This window comes from Leptonychotes weddellii, chromosome X, assembly GCF_054177405.1.
Source record: "Leptonychotes weddellii isolate Sample4059 chromosome X, ASM5417740v2, whole genome shotgun sequence".
In the NCBI taxonomy this organism is placed as follows: Eukaryota; Metazoa; Chordata; class Mammalia; order Carnivora; family Phocidae; genus Leptonychotes; species Leptonychotes weddellii.
This window is the reverse complement of record NC_138385.1, coordinates 37657189-37683214: the sequence shown is the minus strand read 5'-3', so window position 1 is coordinate 37683214 and position 26026 is coordinate 37657189. Positions and strand designations below refer to the sequence as shown.

The 26026-nt window shown below is 40.0% G+C and overlaps 1 long non-coding RNA gene and 1 pseudogene across 2 annotated transcripts in view; one reads left to right on the top strand and one right to left on the bottom strand.

The window, feature by feature from the left end:
- LOC115942058 (uncharacterized) overlaps positions 1-25687 on the bottom strand; it is a 54775-nt gene extending 29088 nt beyond the window's left edge. The window contains exons 1-8 of one of the 2 annotated variants that reach the window (XR_014141239.1): positions 25486-25687; positions 24861-25019; positions 12483-12572; positions 7843-8015; positions 4337-4479; positions 3646-3795; positions 631-3200; positions 198-268 (exon numbers count right to left, since the gene is read on the bottom strand). This is a non-coding gene — a long non-coding RNA (uncharacterized LOC115942058). The remainder of the gene's footprint in view (positions 1-197; positions 269-630; positions 3201-3645; positions 3796-4336; positions 4480-7842; positions 8016-12482; positions 12573-24860; positions 25020-25485) is intronic. The other variant, XR_004076709.2, reaches the window with a different exon arrangement.
- LOC102734786 (large ribosomal subunit protein eL33 pseudogene) lies at positions 15593-15982 on the top strand (annotated as a pseudogene).
- Positions 25688-26026: the final 339 nt, after the last annotated feature.

Here is a 26026-nt window from a genome sequence, read left to right as displayed (position 1 = left end):
TCATTGAGTCACCATGGTAAGCATACTGGCCAAGGAAAGCTAGGAAAAATCAAACAGCAACCACCCTGATTTGGTTCCTAACATGTGCTAGGAACTGAGCAGGACTGACATACACACAGTAATTCACCCCTTAAGTATTCCTGACAATATATTCCTGGCAGCTTTAGCAATACATACATACGTGCATACATACGTACCCACATTCATATATGCTTCTTCCTCTTCTCTCCCCAACTCAAGATCCCAGGAATTCATTATAGTGCAATAGCTGGGGAGTAAAAAAAGAAAAACACTACAATTCAATGGATTCAATCCTAAACACACATATAAACTTGAAAACTACTAAACTATTTTAGTGATGGATTTTTTTTTTTTTCAGATGAACTGCAGACTTGTCTCTGGAACATTTTTCTCCCTAGTTTCAATACATTGCCAATAACCTCTAAAAGCTGATATAGAAATATAAACAAATGCATGTTATGCATCAAGTACTTTTTCCATTGTAGAGTAAATAGCCTGAACTTTCAACCAAAAAGATTCCTCAATGGCTATTTTTTGACATTCTGGCTGCTGACAATTTAGTGAAAATATATGTGTAAATTGCAATTAAAAAATACTGTCATGGGGCACCTGGGTGGCTCAGTCGTTAGGCGTCTGCCTTCGGCTCAGGTCATGATCCCAGGGTCCTGGGATCGAGCCCTGCATCGGGCTCCCTGCTCCGCGGGAAGCCTGCTTCTCTCTCTCTCCCACTCTCCCTGCTTGTGTTCCCTCTCTCGCTGTGTCTCTCTCTGTCAAATAAATAATAAATAAAATCTTTAAAAAAAAAAAAAATACTGTCATTCATGATAGGACCAAAAAGTACAAAATACTTAGGAATAATCTCTCCACATATGTGTAAGGTAGGTACACTGAACACTACGAAACACTGCTGACAGAAATTAAAGATCTAACTAAACGGAGGGACATACCATCTTCATGTGTCAGAACGCTAGTATTGTTAAGATGTCTGTTCTCCTCAAAATGATCTATAGATTAAGTGTAATCCTAATAAAAATTGTAGCACACATTTTGTTTTTTAAGAAACTGAGAGGCTGATTCTAAAATTCATATTGAAATGCAAAGGATCTAGATTATAAAAACAACTTTGAAAAAGAACAAATTTGATTGTGCTATTTACAACAACATGGATGGACCCAGAGGGTATTATGCTAAGTGAAATAAGTCAGACTAAGACTGACAAATACCATATGATTTCACTCATATGTGGAATCTAAAAAGCAAATGAATAAACAAAAAGCAGAATCAGACCTATAAATACAGAGAACAAACTGATGGTTGCCAGAGGGGAGGGGGCTGGGGGATGGACAAAATGGGTGAAGGGGAGTGGGAGATACAGGCTTCCAGCTATGGAATGAATAAGTCACGGGCATAAAAGGCACAGCACAGGAAATACAGCCAATGGCTTTGTAATAGTGTTGTATGGTGACAGATGGTAGCTACACTTGTGATGAACACAGAATAATGTATAAACTTCCTGAACCACTATGTTGTATGCCTGAAACTAAAGTAACATTGTGTGTCAACTTCTCAAAAAAATTTTTTTAGAAAAGAACAAAGTTGGAGGATCAAAACTACCTGATTTCAAGAGTTATGATAACCTTCAGTAATCAAAACACTGTGGTATTGGCATCAAGGTAGACAGTAAGTAGATCAAAGGAACAGAATAGAGCCCGGAGTTCACACCTATATGAACAACTGATTTTTGACAAAACTGCAAAGGCAATTTAGTGGAGAAAGGATAGCCTTTTCAATGAATGGAGCTGAGACATGTGAGCATCCATATGCACAAAGAGTGATCCATGTATCATACCATATACAAAAGTCAACTCAAAATGGATCACAGACCTAAATATAAAACCTAAAACTTCTAAAAGAAAACAAAGGAGAAAATCCTTGTGACCTTGGGTTAGGTGAAGATTTCATAGATGCAAAATCAAAACTATAATTAATAAATAAACAAATCAATAAACTGGACTTCCTCAAAGTTAAAATTTTCTGCTCTTCCAAAGACACTGTTGAGAGAATTAAAAGACAAGCCACTGACTGGGAGAAAATATTTGTCAATCAGAACTCTGATAAAGGACTTGTTTCCAGAATACAGAACATCTCACAAAGGTCAATAACAAGAAAACAGTTACTCTAACAAATAAATGGGCAAAAAATTTGAATAGACACTCCATTAAAAAAGATACATAAATGTTAAATAAGCACATGAAAAGATGTTAAACACCTTTTCTCAGATATTCAAATTCATTAGGGAAATGTAAATAAAACCTACAAGATACCACTATACCCCTCTAAGAATAGCCAACATTAAAAAAACTGACCATACCAAGTCCTGGCAGGGTTGTGGAGGATGGAACTCTCATACACTGCTAGTTGCAATGAAAAATGGTGCCAACACTTTGGAAAACAGTTTGGCAGTTTCTTAAAATGTCAATCTTACAACTACTCTATGTCCCAGCCATTGCACTCCTAAGTATTTACCCTAGAGAAAGAGAACATATGTCCAAATGAAGACTCATATACAAATATTCGTAGCAGCTTTATTTATAAGAGCCCCAAATTGGAAACAACCCAAATATCCATGACCAGGTCAATGGACAGAACAATTGTGGTATACCCATATAATGGAATATTAGTCAATCATAAAAAAAAAGAAGGAACTATTCATACACGCAACAAATGGATAAATCTAGAAATAATTAGGTTGCAGGAAACAAGACACAAAAAATATACACTGTATATTCCATTCACATAAAATTATAAGAAAAGAAAACTAACCCATACTGAAGATCAGTAGTTGCCTGGGAACGGGGTGGGGTGATGTGGAGAGAAAGAGGCTGGAGAGAGGTAGATGGGGGCATTACCAAGGGGCACAAAGAATGTTTTTTAAGGTGATGGGTATGTTCATTAGATTGACTGTAGTATTGGAGTCACAGGTACATACATACATCAAAACTTATCAAAGCATATACTTTGGGGCGCCTGGGTGGCTCAGTTGTTAAGCGTCTGCCTTCGGCTCAGGTTGTGATCTCAGGGTCCTGGGATCAAGCCCCGCATTGGGCTCCCTGCTCAGCGGGAAGCCTGCTTCTCCCTCTCCCACTCCCCCTGCTTGTGTTCCTTCTCTCGCTTTGTCTCTGTCAAATAAATAAATAAACCTTAAAAAAAAGCATATACTTTAAATATGCAGTGTATTATATGTCAGTCATATATCAATAAAGTATTTTACATATATTTATATATTCATAATTCTCTAATGCAATTAAATAAATCAGGTGAAAGATTCCCACAATTGTGTTCTTGTAGCATTAGCAGATCCACACTATGTCTCATCAAATTGGTCCATGCTGCATATAACCAAAATAGAAATAATCATTTCTAATGACATATATCCAAATATTTAGGGAAAAGTGATGTCTGTTTCCTTCTAAAGTATGGAAATAAAAATATTCTATTCTAGAAAAATAATCATAATGACATTTAAGAGTAACTGGTTATTTTAGGGAATGTAGCTGAGTATCATTATAAGCGGGAAAACTCTGGAGTAATAATTATCTTTTTTATATTAAGTTCTAGGGGCACCTGGGTGGCTCAGTCGGTTGAGTGTCTGACTCTTGGTTTCAGCTGGGGTCCTGGTCTCGGGGTCCTGGGATCAAGCCCCACGTTGGGCTCCGCATTCGGTGAGGAGTCTGCTTGTCCCTCTCCCTCTGCCACTCCCCTTGCTCTCTCTCTCTGGAACAAGTGGATAAAAATCTTTAAAATAATAATAATAACAATAACAATAACAACAATAATAATTTCTTGTCAATGATATCTTTAACTAACACTTGGAAATTTTCTGACTTTTTAAAAAATTTCATTATATAATAGGAAAAAATCATGGGCACCAGAGAAGAATCTGTTACAATGTCATATTACTAGGAAGATCTAATAACTGCACATTTCCACACCCATCTGAAAGACATGGGAATTGCTGATTATTATTTATATGGTGAGAACAATTCAGGTATATTTATTGCAAATGTATGTTAAAGACCAAGTAAGTTTCCTTCCTAAACTGGATGATTCATTGCTTTTCAGGAAAAAAAGAAGTGTCTCTAAGATGGGCCCCAAGGGCTACTACACAGGCTATAGCTGCTGATGAAATAAAATTCCACGTGCTAAACCTCTTCTCCCATGATGAGATCAAAGCAGCTTCTCTACTTTTAGGCTAGTTTGTGAACCTCACCGGAGCTATTCCACAACATGCTTTTGTTCAGATCTATGCACTCACTTCAGCCAGGTACCATATCCCACCAGGGATGTAAGGTGATGGGCTCTCCTAAAGACTGCTGGAGTAGAAGCCATCCAGACACAGAACCTCAGAACCTGCCTCCTTCAGGCACATGATAGGAGCTGGGCCACCACCATGAAGAGCTATACAGGGAGAGACAGAATCAGCAATCAATGTGTTTTACTGGAGTAACTATGTGCCTAATACAACGCTAGGTCCCCTTTCGCCAAAAGCAAAACACCTTCACTCTTCAGACCACCACCACTAGCTGCCTGTGATCACCCTTCCAATGGAGTTAAGTCTGGGGATATGAGCAACCATATTAGCAATAAAGACATAAGATGGTAACACCTGGTGTTGGATGAATGGAGGGGAAATAGACTCTCACATACAGTGTTATGTCAAATGGGCATATCTGTTGTCTAAGGCCCATGTTATGACAGCTGAGTAACTTGAAAGGCCTTTGATATGGGAAGTCCCATTTCCCCCAACCAGAGAGTTTCAGGTGAGAGTTTAGAAAAGGATTCCAAGGCGATTCTGACCTGTGTCCAGGTTCAGGGGCCCTATCTGAGGGAGCAGATAAAGGAGCTACCTGAGTTATCTGATCTGGGGGGTACAGACAGCTAGTATTTATGTAGCATTTAGTTAAGCAGGACCTAGGGATAGGTTCTTCATGTTGTTGACTAGATTTAGTTCTTTACCACAAACTTACTATGAGGTATTACTATCCTCCCTTCGTGGATGCTTGCAATTCCAAGCATGTGTTCCTAACCAGAGACAGATGGCAAAAAAGATAAAAGTTCAGGTTCCTACTCAGCCTCCACTGACATGGGGAAGGTGGGTACGCATGGGAGTGGAAGGGAAGGGGTGCCTTGTTACTGCTTGGTAGAAGTAGGATTTGATGCCCCACCAGGCCTCCATTGACACCACCCTGGCAGGTGGGGAAGACACTTCCTTACTGCCTTCCATGTGGTCTCCCCTGATGCTGTGGAGGGGAGGAGGTCTCCTCCTCATTGGATGGTCATGAAACTTCCAAGAGAAGAAAAGAAGGTACCTCGTGACCACTGAGTGTGGGTGGAAGGTAGGCTCCCGCATGATCTCCACTGTCACCATGAAGAGGGGTGCTCATTACCCCCAGGCTGGGATGAAAGTCACTGTTCTACATGCAGTTCTTCTCTCATATCCCCCAAGGGTAAGGATGGATGCCTAATTACAATCGTGTGGGCATGGAATCCATGCTCCCCACTCAGCCTTTGCTGGTATGGTGGACGTAGAGCTATGCTTCAATTCTATGGTGTAAGAGCAGTTGTTGTCTAAAAACTTTCTTTCTTGCTAGGTTTCCCCTTGTCTGGTTCTTTGTCCAGAGAAAAGATTTTCTCGGGGCTCTTCTTGTCTTTTCCGGTTGGCATTTTTTTGGTTCCCTACTCCTCCAGCACCCAGTCTGGAGTATATGGTGTATCTGGTGTATATGAGGCAAAATACAACCAAGAGAATTCACTGTGTGTCATTAGTTGGGTCCCAAAGTCCCAAGTCAGTCTGCCTTTTTCCTCTCCACCTTTCAGAGTCTTGTATTGGTTGCCCATATAATATCCAGAGATTTCAGCTGCACCTAGCAGGAGTAACAGGAAGAAGTGTATCTACTCCTTCTGGTCCCCAAAAGAGAAGTCCTTTGACTTTTAATACAAGTAAAACATTTTTACATTTGCATTCCCCCTTTCCTAGATAAAAAGTACCATGCTATTTACATCTTCATATACACCGACTTTTTCACTTAACATTATATTCTGGAGATCCTCCACAGCCTTATGTGGAGATTTTCATTAGTCTTCTTTATACCATACTTAGTGTACACTTTGTGTGACTGTGTGATAGTTTCTTCATCCATTACACAATTGAAAAATATTTAAGTTGTTCCCATTCTTTTGCTATTTAAAGAGTACCAAAGTGAATATCTGTATCTGTATTTATTATTATATCTATATCAAAAATATTTTTGTGTCACTGCCAGTATATCTTTAGGATAGTTCTGGAAATCGGATTTCTGAGTCAAAAAGTAAGGCCATATATAACATTGCAAGATATTTTCAAATTCCCCACCATAATGATTATATTAGTTCCCTATGGTTACTGCAAAATTTACCACATACTTGGCGTCATTAAATAGAAATATTCTCTCACAGTTCTGGAGGCTAAAAGTCCAAAATTAGTTTTATGGGGCCAAAATCAAGGTATCAGCAGTGCTTCACTCCTGGAGACTGTAGGGAAGCTTCCCTGCTTCTTCCAGCTTTTGATATCTACCAACATTCTCTGGCTATAGCTGCATGACTCCAACCTCTGCATCCCTGGTCACACTGCCTTCCCTTCTTCTGTCTGTGTCAACTCTCCCTTTGTCTCTCTCTTATGAAGACAGTTGGGTTTGCATTTAGGGCCCATTTTGATAATCCAGGATAACCCCCCATTAGGTTGTTCCCATTCTTTTGCTATTCAGATAGTGCCAGAGTAAATAGCTATATCTATATTTATTATTACATCTAAAAGCATCAAGTTCATCACATCTGCAAAGAACCTTTTCCATATAAGCAATATTTATAGGTTCCAGGGATTAGGACCTAGTATCTTTGGGGACCACTACTAAGCCTACTCCAGTGATTATACCATCTTGCACCTCTGTGAGCAGGGAGTGAAAGGACATGTTTTTCCACATTCTCACCAACTGAGTATATTGACAAACATTTGGATCTTTGCCAATCTAACAGTTAAGAGATAATATCTTAGTGTAGTTTTAATTGCATCTCTCTTAATTAAAGCAAGCTGTAGACTTTTCATACATTTAAAGACAACTTGTTTTCTGTTAACTGTTAATTTCTTACATGTCTCTGATAGGGCTGTTGTTTTTTCATGCCTCTATATTGATAAGCATTTATATAGGAGGGATATCAATGCTTTGTTAAAGATGTTAGCTGCAAATGTTTCTTCCAGTGTTTTTAATTGGCTAGCATGTTTTCGCCATGCAGAGTTGTCATTGTTTTTTTTTTATGTTGTCAAATATATCAATTTTTTTCCTTAATGCTCCTGGATACTGATTCATATTGAGGAAACTTTCCTCCATCCAGGTTATAGAATAATTCACCTATGTTTTCTTCTAATACTTGTATGGATTTTTTTTATATTTCATTCAGAATCGTTTGGAATTTATCCTGCTGTTTCAAGATAGAGAAATGGGACCCTATCTATTTTTTAACCTTCTGGTTATCTAGCTATCTCAATACCACTTCTTAATCATCCATTGTATCTGCACAGATTTGAAATGCTGCTTTAGTCATATTCTAGTTTTTTAAATGTAATTGGGCCTATGTCATATTTTCTATTGTTACTTTAATCTTTCTGTCAATTCATGGGCCAATAAAATAAAAATTAAAAGGATCTTTTACCTCCACTCACATAGAGCTTTTTCTTCAACACAAGAGGCTATACTTTCTGCCCGAAGGTCCTCAGTACCCCCATACCTTGGAAATGTCCCCTTTCCACGCAGACTTCCAGAAAGCTCTGGTTGGTTTGGGGCCACAGCCCCTCCCTCCCACCTTCCTGCTCCGCGAAGTTCAAGCTGCAGTTCAGGTTTTTGTCACAAGATGGCACCAACTCACCACCATCAGTAAACTTCTCTACAAAGAAAGGTCAGCTAGGAGCAAAAAAAACCACAATACCGTCATTTAAAATACAGCCTTTGAATCCATGTTCAGAATGATTCTAATTCTGGGGTGCCTGGGTGGCTCAGTCGTTGGGCATCTGCCTTCGGCTCAGGTCATGATTGGGATCGAGCCCCGCATCCGGCTCCCTGCTCCACGGGGAGTCCGCTGCTCCCTCTCCCACTCCCCCTGCTTGTGTTCCCTCTCTCGCTGTGTCTCTCTCTGTCAAATAAATAAAATCTTTAAAAAAAAATGATTCTAATTCTGTCTGAGAAAACTGATGGATGTAAAAGATTCTAAAAACATACTCCAGGGCCTGCAGATGATGAAACACTAGGTGGCAGTAGCGTGCCTTGGCAGTAAGCAGCACGTGAAAAGGCAGCTGGGGCAGGAGGGAGGAACCTGAGAGGATGGGGCCTCTGGGCAGGCTCTGGACAGCTGTGTGCTGTGTCATGGACAGATGACAGGGGGTGGAAGAAGGCCTGGCAGCCTTACAAGGATGGGATAATGGAGGGTGAATGCCCTGCTCTCTGGGAGAGACCCTCTACAGTGTAGACATGTCAACCCACACTGAGGAGGGAAGAAATACATCAATGAACATGAAGTAGATTTAGGGTCAACTGTGGATGGAATTGTTTTAGTATTCATATGAATTTTCCTAAAAGATTTTATTTATTTATTTGAGAGAGAGATAGAGAGCATGAGCAGGGGGAGAAGGAGAAGCAGACTCCCCACTGAGCAAGGAGGCCGATGCGGGGCTCAATCCCAGGACCCCGGGATCATGACCTGAGCAGAAGGCAGATGCTTAACTGAGCCAAGTGGTGTGTCTTAGTAAATAAACCATCTGATATTTCTTCCCCTTTGCTAAATGCACTCCTTTCCTTAAAAAAGCAAAAAGAAAAATGGAGATGGATGCCACCAGGTAGCCAGATCCAGGATGTCAGCTCTGAGAGTCTCAAACCTGGGGGCTCAGCAAGGGGAAGAAAGGGATGGAAGTTTGAATCTCGATCTAATGGTTTCAGCCAGAGTTTAATGGAATTTTTTTAACCTACGCAGCCATCCAGCTGTATCACCATCATTTTCTGGGCTGTCTAGACCTGAGATTAGCTGTCCAGCTTTGGTTTGAACTGAAGATAAAGATGCACTTGTGAATGTGAGTATTTGGGGTGATACAGCTAGAGAGACCTATAAACACACACAGGTACAGGGAGAAACTCTTTCAATTCTATTTTTTCCTACTTCATTTTTTTAATTTAATAAAACGAAATGCTTTTCCAAAGTAATGAATACATGTGTACATTACTTTTCTTTTTTTTTTTTTTTAAAGATTTTATTTATTTATTTGAGAGAGAGAGAATGAGAGAGAGCACATGAGAGGGGGGAGGGTCAGAGGGAGAAGCAGACTCCCTGCCGAGCAGGGAGCCCGATGCGGGACTCGATCCAGGGACTCCAGGATCGTGACCTGAGCCGAAGGCAGTCGCTTAACCAACTGAGCCACCCAGGCGCCCGTACATTACTTTTCTGAATCTGTTTATAAGTATATTCTGCTTTCAAATTTTCATCAAATTATTTTTCCTGAATACTATATTTCAAACAACATATGAAAGTACATTTATAAACTGAAACTGTCCCGCATTTCTCACCAGCCGCGGTCCTACCACCTGACTCAAAGGGGTCTGTTGTCATAGAATGGTGCCTCCTCTCCAGATGTGTCCCTCTAGGTGAAGGGTACATGAAAGTAGATGCTTGCACACGTACACACACATGCACAAACAGGGTCTTTTCCAAAAAAGGAATCACATTTCTCATCTTTTGCATATTATATTTTCCACTCAATATGAATCTAAGTATTTATACTTGCATCTTATTAATGCTTGTGGTTTGGGCATATTTTGACATTTTGACATATTTATTGTTCATTTAGAATTTTACATGAATTTACTGTTTAAATTATAAGCCAATTTTTGTTTGTTACTAAGTGTGTTTCACAAACTATGGACACTAATCCAGTAGATGAGTTGTAGTTTGCAAATGATTTCTCCCATGTTTACACACAATTCTTAGTATATTTTCCATTTAGAATATGTTTTAAATTTCAAAACTATTGTGACAAAAACTACGTAGCACACAATTCTAAAAATTAAGTAACACATAGAGGCAGCCCCTAGGGTTTAGTCATTCAGAGCCCAGGAGGATTCAAGACAAAAGGTGAAAAACTTTAAAATAATACCACAGTTAGCTGTTGATCCTAAGAAAATAAGTTGTTTGCCTAATTCATTTGAAGTCCCTTAAAGTCAGTACCCTGATTTGAATAATGTGTATTTTGAATACTATTAAGATTAAAGGAAATTAAATATAAAATACATTTGCTTAAAGTAGCTCTGTACATATTGCTTCCCTTCCCTCTAGATCACCTATCTGATCTGTGCTTCTGCCCCCAGCCTAAGTCAGCACTTCGAGGATCAGCCAACACATGTGGCCTGATACCCAGGTCTCTTAGCACATAGGGTGAGATTTCATCTCCTCTGTTATCTTCATCAACCAGAGGGGTTGCTTAGTGAGTACCTGTAGGGCCACAATAGTAGAGCTGATCTAATCAGTTCTCTAGCCCTGGAAGCCCATCTTCTGCAAGGGAGGCTGTTCTGTGTCCTCCAGGGAGGGCAAGGGATGGAACCTCATCCCATCCTGTCACTGATCTAGAGAGGTAACTTAGGTAGGCTCTGTCAGTCTGAGCTTGGTCACCCGTGAAATGGGACTCACCAGACCTTTGTCACAGAGCTGTCCCAGTGAGTAAGTAACAAAACCTGCCTAATTAAGGAGGGCACGTGATCTGATGGGCACTGGGTGTTACACAACTAATGAATCATTGAACACTACGTCAAAAACTAATGATGTACTACAGGTTGGCTAATTGAACTTAATAAAAAAAAAAAAGAAAAGAAAAAGAAAACCTGCCTAGAGTATATGGCATGTAGTGTGACTTCAGTGGCCCTTTAAATGTAATCGACAGTAAGACTGAGGGTCAATGCACACTGGTTAAATGTAGGGCCTCAGCAGCCACACCGAATCTGTTCAAATCTTGGTCTTGTGACCTGCTAGCCCTGCCCTCACTTCGCCTCAGTTCCCTGATGTTTAAAGTCAGGCAACAGCAGCTCCTCCTCATAGGCTGCGGTGATGATTAAGTACAGGTTTATCACGTACAATAGCACGGGGCACAAAAGGGGTCAGTAGCAATATTGACCTTTCTTATCATTATTATCATGCCAGAATGGATCAGTAGAGATTTTAGGGCCACTTTTATTATTATGTGGACTTATACTGATTGGCTTGAATTGACTTTAATAATATGGTGTTTATCATAAAAAAGTAATTTACAAAACTATAAGTAGATGGTCATGTCATTGCTAATCTTAAAAATGCATGATTATACATGTATGGTAAAATTTCTGAAAAAAAAATATACAAATGATCACAGTGCTTATCCATGGGAAATAGACTTTCAAGGGTATTTAATGATTTTTTTTCCTTTTGAGCAGTATCCATTTTTAACTACCATAAAAGTGTCTTGGTTTTGAAGGTGAAAAATAATAAGAATGAATAAATTTCCCTAGACCTCCCCATAGGAGAGTGGCTCAGCATCAGAATGGGGAACATCACTAAACCAAGGGAATTATGCACTAGTTGGTCTCAGACTAATTTTTGAATCTACACGACAGTGTCAGGGACACCGCAGATGCCTAGGGGAAGGGCAAGCATGCTGCTCAAATAAATCTTACACTGGAGAAGTCCTCCGATGTCTCCATTCCCCAGGACTTAGTAAAGGTCATGAGAGGAAAGTAGTTTCACAGCATGCTTCTTTCTCTTCTCTCTAAATAAAGCCCCTTGAACTGAAAGCAGGCTCATGGGTCAAACCTCCCACTTAGCTAAGCAGGGAACCTACAGTGGAGGGAATTTGGGAGGGAGCAGGAGATTGCTCAGTGCTCTCAGCCCACAGCTTCCAGAAGTGAGATGCTTCAACAGCGGGTTTCAGGGGGAAGTTTAGTCACAGGCTCCTTCAGCCCAGGGCCCAGGGCAACCAACACACGTGGATTAAAACACCTCTAACCCTCAATGAACGTAGGGATGTGGATGTTAGTCTGGACACAAGAAAATGAACTCCCTGCAGTCACTGTCATCTCTCACCAGGATGGCCCAGATCAGGTTCCAGATGTACAGGCCTAAATGAGTAACAGTGTGAATAAAAGCCAGAAAATTAGGCCTGGGAAAAAGGAAGATGTTTCAGGTTCAGGAGACACCTGACAATGTTTGGGGCTAGCTGGACCCTGGGAACTCTAAGACTAAACAAAGCTGATTTTTAAAAAAATGCCTGAAAATAATATCCTATCTGCCAATTCTGCTATAGCATGTAAAGTGAGAAAATGGGTGTGTCTATTTTAGAAGCTCTGAAAGAGAATACATACCGGATATATACTTGTAACATATATATTTGCTTCCATGCTCCTTCAAATCCCAGTGGGTTCTATGAGTTGTTCATGGTAAAGTCATCTCCTCTGTTGGGGAGAGAACACAGGAGAGATGATATATATATGTGTCAAAGTTTTACAGTATTACATATCAGATACTTCCTGTTGGTTTCTTCATTTCTCCTCACAGCAGCTCTGTGAGGTAAGTACCAACTTGCCCATTTTACAGATGACCAACTACAGGATCACATGCATCTACTTAGAAGTATCTTTCTTCATTTTCTACAGCTTATTTTTTCCCAATGAAAAGACATAATTTTTAGAAACAGAAACATAGATGTTTCCTTCACAGCAGATTACAAAATCAGTAACTGTGTTGTGATCCCAATGCTCCTCGAAAAACATTTATATAAAAACAATGAAAGGACATGCATCATTTTATATCCTACTCATGCCTTTATATCTACATCTCATGTTTACTAAATGTGAATCAGATGTCTGCTGTGTGACAGACACTGTCCATCCAATTCCACATCTGCATCCACATCTTCCCTCTCTTGATATCTAGACTGGAGATCTAGAAATATCCACAGGCCACAAGGTGAATATTAGTGTCAAACCCAGGGATCGTGAGGTATGACATTACAAGCAACTTTAGCCCAACCCTGACTCTGAGTCAAGATGAAAACCCAGCATCTAAGCAGGAAATAAGGTGATTGAGCAGGGAGATGCTATACCCTGGGAAAAGGCAACTTGTAACACACACCTCCATCATCTTGAATAGCACTAAGAGGCTATGACCTTCTCCTGAGGAGACCTTATTCCCAGAAAGAGAGTGAAGGACAAGGTAACAATTGTGTGGTTTCAGTCTTGGTTCTCTCATGGTTGTAAACTAAAGGTTTTACTTTCTCTTTAGTCTGTGGCCAAGTTATGTGGAAGATTTTGGAAATGATTTTGTGTTTCTCCTTATCACTAGGAGGATGGTCCTCTCATTTAGACCTGTGAGGGATCCATCTAAGGTGACGTGGAATTTCCACTTCATAAAAGACCTCATCTCCCAGTTGTGTGGGTCTGGACTCACATCCACAGGAGAAAGAAGAGAGACTGAGTTCTCAAGACAAGCCCAAGACCAGGATCCTGACCACCATCTAATTCTCCTGACTTAATGACATGGTTTTCACAGATTTCTCACAATATGGTCACCTCCCCAACTGTTCCTCCTATGCCTGACACCCCAATATGGTTCACTTCTCTCATCTCTCTCCTGTCCACAGAAGCACACTCACTGGAATCCCGCTATAACCTGGAGGCGGAGGAAACTTTTCAGCTATGCCTAAAAATCTAGAAGCAATTAGGGAAAGAGTTATGTATTTAATTTCATTTAAAAATTACATGGCAAAATCCAAAAAAAAAGCAAAGCAAAATGAAAAATTACAGATTGGGAAAAATATTTACAACTTACATCACAAATGGTTATATCCATAATATACAGAGTTATGAAAAAAAATGAAGACAAAAATACTCCCAAAAAACACCAGGAAAGAAAAAGGGGCAATACATACAAACACGTTTTTCACCAAAAAAAAAAAAAGTGCCTTAAACATGTAAAAATTGCTCAGCCTAACTCATAATAAGACATTCAAAGAAAAAAATAACTACTTCTTCTCACCAGTCTGTGAAGAAATCAGCATTCCCATGCATCACTGAAGGTAATATGAAATGGTTCAAACCCTGTGGATGGGATTTGATGCTATCTAATAAAATTACATATGTATTTCCTCTTGGAACCAGTAATCTCTCTTTTAAGAATCTATCCTAAAGCAATAATACAAAAAATGAAAAGGTATAAGTACAAGGTCATTCCTTAAAGAAAACTTCGTAACAGCAGAAAACTAGAAACAAGACAGCTGTCCACCAATAGGGGGTTAGATGAATAAGCTATGGCACATCTACATCCTGGTGTACTATGCAGCTTAAAAAGCAATGAGAAAAAAAAGAAAAGCAATGAGGACTCCCTCTCTGTACTGCTTTGACTATATTGTTCAGTGAAAAAAGCAAGGTACAGAAAAATGTATAGAACTGTTTCTGTCCAATATGATAGTCATAGACACACAGAACCATTTAAATTTATCTTTTTAAGATTTATTTATTTTAGAGAGAAAGAGCAAGAGCAGGGGGAGGGCAGAGGGAGAGAGAGGGAAAGCAGACTCCCCACTGGACCCAGGGTTTGGTCCCAGGACCCTGAGATCATGACCTGAGCCAAAACCAAGAGTTGGACATTTAACCAACTGAGCCACCCAGGCGCCCCTAAATTTAAATTAGTTATATTAAATGAAATCAAAAATTCAGTTCCTCAGTTGCAGTAGCCACATTTTAGATGCCGAACACCCACATGTAGCTAGTGACTACCAAGTTGGATAGCACAGATACAGAACATTTTCATTTCTGCAGAAATTTTTATTACAGAGCACTGGTGTAGAATATGCCACCTTTTACAAATGAACAGGAGAGAAAACTAATATATATATTGTAAATTATTGTATGTTTTAAAATTGGAAGGTTAAAACACAACTGATAAAAATTATTACCTATAAGGTGACAGAGGAACCTATAAGCCCAGGATAGAAGGAGATGATGTATATTCCCATAAAAAATATAATACATATTTACAGGCTCCAGGTAGTAGAAAGGACAATCAACAGTGACCAACACAGTAGCAATGAGCATCTCTAGTTCCCAGACTGAATCCTCTAAAAAAATATTTCCCCCTAAAAGAACCAGGCTTCCTTGAAGAAATAGCTGATTCCAGGGCTGAGTAGGGATTGTACCAGATGAGCTGGACCAAACAGCTCATGCCAGAAAGGATATCAAAGACACAAAAGCCAACCCAAATGGACTCCCACAGGCCTAAGATAGACCAATTGAACATCAAAAACATTAATGGCTGCAATAGATCACAACCTCAAGTATATAAACATCTAGAGCTCATGATGACATACTTAAAGAAAAACAACACACAAAACAAACTCACAGTTCATCTTTGGAGGATCCAGGCGAAACAACTCTTTATTCTAAAAAGTGGAAATAGCTCTTTCTGCCATCTTGGAGCCTGTGGAGGCCTGCTGGGAACAGGACTCCTAAAACGCCAAATAATGTCTGGAAGGCTGTGGTCCAAGGCCATTTTTGCTGGCTATAAGCAGGGTCTCCGGGACCAGAGGGAACACACAGCTCTTAAAATCGAAGGTGTTTATGCTCAAGATGAAACGGAATTCTATCTAGGCAAGAGATGTGCTTATGTGTACAAAGCAAAGAACAACACAGTGACTCCTGGTGGCAAACCAAACAAAACCAGAGTAATCTGGGGAAAAGTAACTCGTGCTCATGGCAACAGTGGCATGGTTCGTGCCAAATTCCAAAGCAACCTTCCGGCTAAAGCCATTGGCCACAGAATCTGTGTGATGCTGTACTTCTCAAGGATTTAAACTTAATGAAAAGTAAATAAATAAAGGCATACATTTGTTCTCTTGTAAAAAAAAATGTGGAAGTAGTGAAAAAGAAATAAGCATTCATCCTTCCCTTCTGTGTGGACCATACCTCAGTGTAACCATGTAGTTGTTGAGAGGAAGTTTGTTTCATAGAAGAATTCTAACTAATAAATGAAGAAATTATAGAATTAAAACATCACTCCTTACAGCTGTTAAAGAAATGTAAATCTAGGCAATTACCTTTAAGAAGCTACAAAAAACCTGAGTTAAAAAGTGGATTGGAAATTTAATAATGGGTGGATCAGGCCGACAACACCTGACAGACAGCACATGGAATAGAGAGGAAAGTGAGAGAAAGGGAGAGCACATGAAACACAGGGGCAATGGGTGAGCATGTGCTTGCCTGTCCCCACTCAGGTCACTGGAAGCTGTCCAATGATGCTGTGCCTCTTCCCTAGCTCCATCCCACAGCCCCCTTCCGCACACAGCAGTGACACCGAAGCTCTCACATCATGGAAATGTGGGCTCATCCCTGCTTGCTGCTCCATGTCCAAGTATTGTCTCCGGTACTCATGCTATGATGTTCATGTCAGAAACACTGCCTTGACAGAATGAAGGAGGCAAAATTGGGAAGAGGAACTAACATTTTGAGGGCCTACTAGATGTCCCATGCTGTACGTTGTTATTTTCAGACTTTTTTACTTTAAATCCTCTAAGCAATGCTCTGAGGGACATCATTACTTCCTTTCTACAGACTGGGAGATATTCAAGCTCACAGACCAAAGTCCATGCTCAAAGAATTCTAGGGAGGTGACAAATGGACAGAGAAGCCAACCTGAAGGGGCAAACACTGGCCAATTCTGTGACAATGTGACGAACAAAATAAATAATTATAATGTTAGGTGGTAACCCTTTCAGCAAAATAGGAATCTATGAGTCATAGTAGTTAAATAAATGAATGAACAAATAAATAAACCATAGGGGAGAGTGGGAAGCTCTACCCAACATTTGAACATCAATTAATAAATCTAGAAGGAATGACAGAATTATAAAAGCAACACTTCATAACGATCATAGTAATGAGTGATTCAAGCAAGAATCATAAATAGATTTTCAGGCTGTACCAAGTCCCACAGCAGTCATTGAGTCACCATGGTAACCATGCTGGCCAAGGAAACCTGGGAAAAAGCATATAGCAACCATCCTGATTTGTCTCCTAACATGTGCTAGGAACTGAGGAGGACTGACATAACTCACAGTAACTCACCACACATATTCCTCACAAGAAATACTCCTTCCAGCTTCAACAATACACACATACACACATGCACACGCACACATGCGCACGTGCACACACATACACAGAGTTATACATATGCTCTCCCTCTTTTTCTTACCACCCAAGATCCCAGGAATTCATCGAGGTGGATTTATTTGGGGATAAAGAAGGAAAACACCACAATTCAATTTTAACCACACATATAAGGCTGAACGCTACTTATCTATTTCATTTTAGTGACTATTTTTCTGGAGATGACCTATAGAATTTTCTCTGGAACATTTTTCTCCCTAGATTAAGTACTTTGTCAATAATATCTAAAAGCTAATATGGAAATCTAGGCAAATGAATATTATGGTGATAAATTTTATGCATCAACTTCGCAGGGCCACTGTGACCAAATATTTGATCAAACATCATTCAGGTTGTTTCTGTAAGACAACTTTTGAATGAGATATATATTTAAATGGGTAGTCTTTCAGTAAAGCAGCCAGCCATAAGGTGGGTGGTCCTCATTCAATCACTTGAAGGCCTGAATAGCATAAAGGGCTGATCTCCCCTGAGCCAGAGGGAATTCTGCCAGGAGACTTGTCTTTGGAATTTATCCACAACATCAGCATCTCATGTTTCTCTAGCCGACAGCCTTCAGACTCCAACTGTAACTCATTCCGGAGTCTCCAGCCTGCCAATCTCCCCTATCAGATTTTGGACCTGCCAAGCCTCCACAATCTCATGAGTCAATTCCTTAAAATAAATCTCTGTCTATATATAAATATGCTATTCGTTCTATTCCTCTGGATAACCCTGGCTAATACAGGTGCTAAGCATCAAGTATCCTCTCCATCTCAGAGTAACTTGTGCTTTCAACTGAAAAGATTCCTGGCAACATTTGAATATTGACAGTGCAGTGAAAATATAATACTTGAAAAGTAAATAAAAATATTACCACTGGGGTGCCTGGGTGGCTCAGTCCGTTAAGCATCTGCCTTCGGCTCAGGTCATGATCCCAGGGTCCTGGGATCAACTCCTACATCAGGCTCCTTGCTCAGCGGGGAGCCTGCCTCTCCCTCTGCTTGTGCTCTCTTTCTCTCTCTGACAGATAAATAAATAAAGTCTTTAAAAAATATATTACCATTGAGGGGCACCTGGGTGGCTCAGTCAGGTAAGCACCTGCCTTAGGCTCACATCATCATGATCCTGGGGTCCTGACAGCAAGCCCCCCCGCGTTTGGCTCCCTGCTCAGTGGGGAGTCTGCTTCTTCCTCTCCCTCTGCTCCTCCCTCTGGCTTGTGCTTTCTTGCGATCTCTCTCTCACTCTCTCAAATGAATAAATAAAATCTTTAAAAAAAATTACCATTGAGACAACCTACTGAATGGAAGGAGATATTTGCAAATAATATATCTGATATGGGGTTGATATCCAAAATATATATAAGAACTTATACAACTCAACAGCAAAAAAAAACCAACCAAAAACACATAATTCAATTAAAAAACAGGCAGAGGACCTGAAAAGACATTTTTCCAAAGAAGACATACAGACAGCCAACAGACACATCAAAAGATACTTAAAGTCATTAATCATCAGGGAAATGCAAATCAAAACCACAACGCAGTATCACCTCACATCCATCAGAATGCCTAGTATCAAAAAGACAAGAAATAACAAGCGCTGACAAGGATCTGGAGAAAAGGGAACCTTTGTGCACTGTTGGTCAGAATGTAAATTGGTGCAGCCACTGTGGAAAATTGTAAGGAGGCTCCTCAAAAAATTAAAAACAGAACTGCCATACAATCCAGGAATTCCACTACTGGGTATTTATACCCCCAAATGAAAATACTAATTCAAAAAGATATGCATTCCTATGTTTACTGCAGGATTATTTACAATAGCCAAGATATGAAAGCAACCTAAGTATCCATTGATAGATAAATGGATAAAGAAGATGTGGTATACAGTGCTCGCTTTGGCAGCACATATACTAAAAAAAAAGAAGATGTGGTATACAGAAACACACAAAAAACACACACTCGATGGAATATTACTTGGCCATAAAAAAGAATGAGATCTCGCCATTTGTCAAAACACGGATGGACCTACAGAATATTATGCTAAGCGAAATAAGTCAGAGAAAGACAAATACCAAATGATTTCACTTATATGTGGAATGTAAAAAAACAAAACAAATGACCAAACAAACAAAAGAAGCAGAAACAGACCCATAAATACAGAGAAAAAAAACTGGTAGTTGCCAGAGGGGAGAGGGATGAGGGGATAGGCAAAATTTGTTTAAAATATACTGCCACTGACAACAGCATCAGAAAGTATGAACTACACAGAGGTAATCTATGTAGCACAGCTATGTCCAAAGATGTGTAAGGACTACACTCTGAACAGTGTAAAACATTGCTGAGACAAATTAAACAAGGCCTAAAAAAAGGAGGGATATACCATCTTCAAGGGTCAGAAGACTCAGTATCATTAAGATGTCTATTCTTGGGGCCCCTGGGTGGCTCAGTCATTAAGCATCTGCCTTCAGCTCAGGTCATGATCCCAGGGTCCTGGGATCGAGCCCCATATCGGGCTCCCTGCTCCATGGGAAGCCTGCTTCTCCCTCTCCCACTCCCCCTGCTTGTGTTCCCTCTCTTGCTGTGTCTCTGTCAAATAAATAAATAAAATCTTTAAAAAAAAAAAAAAAAGATGTCTATTCTCCCCATGGTGATCTATAGATTTGATGCAATTCTAAAAAAATCCTAGCATACTTTTTTTTAGAAGAAATTGACAGGCTTTTTCTAAAACTCATGTGGAAATGCAAAGGGCCTAGACTATGAAAATAACTTTGAAAAAGAAGAAAGTTGGAAAATAAGCACTACCTTATTTCTAGACTCATTATGAATCTACAGTAATCAATATGATTGATTTTGGGACAAAGGTAGAAATGTATATCAAAGGAACAAAATGAAGAGTCCACAAATACCCACACATATATAGATAACTGGTTTTCGACAAACCTACAAAGGCAATTCAGTGAAGAAAGGACAGTCTTTTCAACAAATGGTTCTGGGACAAGTATGTATCCATATACACAAACATAAATGGTGATCCATATATTGTACCATATGCAAACATCAACTCAAAATGAATCACTAACAAAAGTACAAGAGGTAAAACTATAAAACTTCTTGAAGAAAACACAAGAAAAAATTCTTGTGGCCTTAGGTTAGGTGAAGATTTCCTAGATATGACATCAAAAGCAAAATCAAAACCATAAATGAAAAATTAAAAACCCGAAATCCTCAAAATCAAAAACTTCTGTTCTTTCAAAGACACTGTTGAGAGAATTAAAAGACAAGCTTCTGACTGCAAGGAAATATTTGCAAATCTTATATCTGATAAAGGACTTGTATCCAGAATAAAAAACCTTGCAAAATCAATAAGAAAACAGACACTCCAGGGACACCTGGGTGGCTCAGTCAGTTAAGCGTCTTCCTTTGGCTCAGGTCATGATACCAGGGTCCTGGGATTGAGTCCCGCATTGGGCTCCTTGCTCAGCAGGAAGCCTGCTTCTCCCTCTGCCTGCCACTCCCCCTGCTTGTATGTTGTCTCTCTCTCTCTTTCTCTCTCTCTCTGAAAAATAAATAAGATCTTTAAAAAAAAAAAAGAAAGAAAACAGACACTCCAGTAAATAAGTGGGCAAAAGATTTGAAAAGATGCTCCACCAAAGAAGGAATACAAATGTCAAATGAGCAAATGAAAAGATGCTGAACATCATTAGTCATTAGGGAAATGTAATCCCACTACATCCCTCTGAGAATGGCTAAAATAAAAACAGTGACCATACCAAGTCCTGACAGAGTTGTGGAGGATGGAACTCTCATACACTGCTGGTGACAATGAAACATTGTGCAACCATGTTGGAAAAACAGTTTAGCACTCCTACAAAGTTAATTTTACAAATTCTTTAAGTAAATACACCTCAGTATTAGAGAAAGAAAACATATGTCCAAGCAAAGACTTATACCCAAATATTCATAGCAGCTTTATTTATAAGACTGAAAATAATCCAAATATCCATTACCAGGTCAACAGATAGAACAAATTGTGGTATATCCATAAAGCAGAATATTAGGCAACAAAAAAGAAGGAAATATTAACACATGTAACAAATGGATAAATCTAGAAATAATTTGGTTGAAGGAAAGAAGATTGGCAAAAAAGAATACACAATATATGATTCCATTCATATAAAATTATAGGGAAAAAAATTAATCCATAGTGACAGAAGATCAGTGGTTGTCTAGGAATGGGGTAGAGTAACAAGGACAGAAATACTGGAGAGAGATGGATGGGGCACTACAATGGGGTATGAAGAAGCTTTTTAAGGTGACGGATATGTTCATTATCTTGACTGTAGTATTGGATTTACAGGTACATACATATTAAAACTTATTAAAAGCAAAAGTTTTAAATATGTATAGTATATTGCATGTTAATCATACCTGAATTATTTGTAGAATATTTATATATTCATAATTCTGTGATGCAATTAATTAGATGAAAGATTCCCACCATTATGTTCTTACAGTATTAAAAGATCCACACTATGTCTTGTCAAATTGGTCCATGGTACATAGAACCAAAAGAGAAATAATCACTTCCAATGAAATATATCCAAATATTTAGGGAAAGTTGATGTCCATTTCCTCCCAAAATACAGAAAAGAGTATATATTAGGAGAATGATTGGGGCGCCTGGTGGCTCAGTCGTTGGGCATCTGCCTTCGGCTCAGGTCATGGTCCCCGGGTCCTGGGATCGAGCCCCACATCGGGCTCCCTGCTCGGCGGGAAGCCTGCTTCTCCCTCTCCCACTCCCACTCCCCCTGCTTGTGTTCCCTCTCTCGCTGTGTATCTCTCTGTCAAATAAATAAATAAAATCTTTAAAAAAAATAAAGATCATAATGATATCTAAGAGTAACGGGTTATTTTAGGGAACGTGGCATGGCTGCATATCATTATAATAGGGCAAACTCTAGAGTAACAAATAATTTTTAAAATATTAATTTCTAGGAGCTCCCGGCTGGCTCAGTTGGTGGAGCATGCAACTCTTGATCTTAGGGTGGTGAGTTCAAGCCCCACCATTGGGTTTGGAGCCTACTTAAAAAACAAAACAGGGTCACCTGGGTGGCTCGGTCTGTTAAGCATACAACTCTTGATTTCGGCTCAGGTCATGATCTCAGGGTCATGAGATTGAGCCCCATGTCAGGCTCTGTCCTAGGGGTGGAGCCTGCTTAAGATTCTTTCTCTCCCTCTTGCCCCTCCCCCGTTTGCACTCTCTCTCTCAAAAACAAAACACACACAAAAAAATAAAATATTATGTTCTAGTCACTGACATTTTAAACACCTGGAAAATTTCTGGCTTCTGGCCCATTAAAAAATGTCATTACATAATGGGAAAAAAACTATAGCCTCCGGGGGAAAAAAATCTATATTACAATGTCAAATTGCTATGAAGATCTAACAACTGCACATTTCCACACCTATCGATGAGGTACATGGGAATTACCAATTATTATTTATATGATGAGAAAAATGTTTATATTTATTGCAAATGCATGTTAAAGATCAACTTCGACCTATAACTATATGGTCAACTAATCTTTGACAAAGCAAGAAAGAATATCCAATGGAAAAAATCTCTTCAACAAATGCTGTTGGGAAAACTGGACAGCTACATGCAGAAGAATGAAACTAGACCACTTTCTTACACCATGCACAAAAATAAGTTCAAAATGGATGAAAGACCTAAATGTAAGACAGAAAATTATCAAAATCCTAGAGGAGGACACAGACAGCAACCTCTTTGACTTTGGCTGTAGCAACTTCTTACTAGACACATCTCCAGAGGCAAGGGAAACAAGAGCAAAAATGAATAGGACTTCATCAAGATAAAAAGCTAAAGTGAAGGAAACAATCAACAAAACTAAAAGGCAGCCTGCAGAATGGAAGAAGATATTTGCAAATGACATATTGGATAAAGGGTTAGTATCCAAAATCTATAAAGAACTTATCAAATTCAATACCCAAAAAACAAATAATCCAGTTAAGAAATGGGCAAAAGACATGAATAAACATTTTTCCAAAGAAGACATTCAGATGGCCAACACACACATGAAAAGATGCTCGGGGCGCCTGGGTGGCTCAGTTGGTTAAGCGACTGCCTTCGGCTCAGGTCATGATCCTGGAGTCCCTGGATCGAGTCCCGCATCGGGCTCCCTGCTTGGCAGGGAGTCTGCTTCTCCCTCTGACCCTCCCCCCTCTCGTGTGCTCTCTCTCATTCTCTCTCTCTCAAATAAATAAATAAAAATCTTTAAAAAAAAAAAAAAAGAAAAGATGCTCAACATCACTCATCATCAGGAAAATGCAACTCAAAACTACAATGAGCTATCACTTCACATCAGTCAGAATGGCTAAAATTAACAACACAGGAAACAACAGATGTTGGTGAGGATGCAGAAAAAGGGGAACCCTCTTACACTCTTGGTGGGAATGCAAACTCTGGAAAACAGTATGGAGGTTCCTCAAGATGTTAAAAATCGAACTAACCCTGAGATCCAGCAATAGCACTCTAGGTATTTATCCAAAGGCTACAAAAATACTGATTCGAAGGGATACATGCACCCCAATGTTTATAGCAGCATTATCAACAATAGCCAAACTATGGAAAGAAACCAAGTGTCCATCAACTGATGAACGGATAAAGAAAATGTGGCGCGTATATACAATGGAATATTGCTCAGCCATCAAAAAGAATGAAATCTTGCCATTTGCAATGACATGGATGGAGCTACCGTGTCCTATGCTGAGCGAAATAAGTCAGTGAGAGAAAGACAAATACCATATGATTTCACTCATATGTGGAATTTAAGAAACAAAAGAGATGAGCATAGGGGAAGGGAAAAAAAGAGAGGGAAGCAAACCATAAGAGACTCTTAATGATAGAGAACAAACTGAGGGTTGTTGGACGGAGGTGGGTGGGGGATGGGCTATATGGGTGAAGGATATTAAGGAGGGCACTTGTGATGAGCACTGGGTGTTGTATCTAAGTGATGAATTAAATTCTAAATTCTATTCCTGAAATCAATACTACACTATATGTTAACAACTAGAATTTAAATAAAAATTTGAAAAAAAGGGCGCCTGGGTGGCTCATTCGTTAAGCGTCTGCCTTCGGCTCAGGTCACGATCCCAGGATCCTGGGATCGAGCCCCGCATTGGGCTCCCTGCTCCACGGGAAGCCTGCTTCTCCCACTCCCCCTGCTTGTGCTCGCTTTCTCTGTCAAATAAATAAATAAAATCTTTAAAAATTTTTTGAAAAAAAAGAGCAACTTCCTTCACCAACTAGACAATTATTTTTCAGCAAAAAAAAAAAAGGCTTCTCTAAGATGAACCTCAGGAATTACTACACAGCCTGTAGACACTGAAGGAATAAAATTCCACCTGTTAAACCTCTTCTGCCATGATGAGATCAAAATAGCTCTCTATTTTTAGACTAGTTTGTGAACCTCACAAGAGCTATTCCACATCATGCTTTTGTTCAGATCTATGCACTCACTTGAGCCAGGCATCAATTTCCACCAGGAGAGTGGAACTTCTGTTGGGGTCTCCTGAGGACTGCTGCCCTTGAATCTGGAGTAGAAGCTTCTACAGCCATCAGGACACAGATCCTCAGAACCTGCCTTCTTCAAGCACCTGATATGAGTTGCATGAAGAGCTGCACAGGGAGAGACAGATCCAGCAATCACTATGATTTACTGGCCTAAGTATGTGCTCAGCACCATGCCAGGCACTGGGTTAGTGGCAATGACACTGATACAAACTGCATCGTGATCGTAACCACCACGTTTTAATAGGCTTCTCACAGAGCCTTTTTCTCCTCCTTTCCTAGTTTATCCTCCAACATCAAAGGTGAAAAGGAGTGAGAAGTGGCCTGAATTCACACAGACATTCATGATCCCACAGTAACCACCGGGCCATGGGCTTGCTCATGTGTATCACTGTTCTCAGCGATCCTGTGGGTGAAGCTTTCTCATTCCCATTTTACAGCGGGAAAGCTGGGGCTCAGGGTCGTTATTTGTCTTACCTCCTGCGCCCCTGTCTTTAAAGGAAAGCATCCACAGGACACCCCCTCGAGCAGAAACCACACTAACTGGGGCCGGGCGAGATCCCAATGGTTTTACCTACGAGACAGCCATGGCACCGACTCCCAACGCGGGTAAGAATCAGCTTGGATCTGGATCCCTTTGCTCACACCTCAGGGCGGTTCAGCCCCCAGCGCGAGGACCCACACTTTCAGCAGAGCCCCAAACACCTGAAGGCGGAATCCTGTTGTTCTATCGAGGGCACGTCCGTCTCTATTAAAAAGTCGTCACGGTCGCCATATTGACGTCAGGTTTCTATGGCAACCGCGAAGCGTGGGCTAGTCCTCCGCATCTGCCTGCTTCTACACACTCCTCCACCCCTCGCCCATAGCTGCAAGCTAGCGCCTGACTCTTCAGGCCGTCACGTGAGAAAGCACAGTAATTAGAGGCACCAGACTTGGTCTCGAACAATTCGTGGAACTCTCCCCTTGTTGATGGAACAAAGCATGTCCCTGTCTTCAGGAATTTTGCTTCTTTTGAAGAAACACTGGGGGAGTATTATCAGTACACAGAACCCCAGGGAGATATCCTAGGGTTCTTGAAGATAAGCTAGACCTTGGAGGGTAAACATGAAAATCAG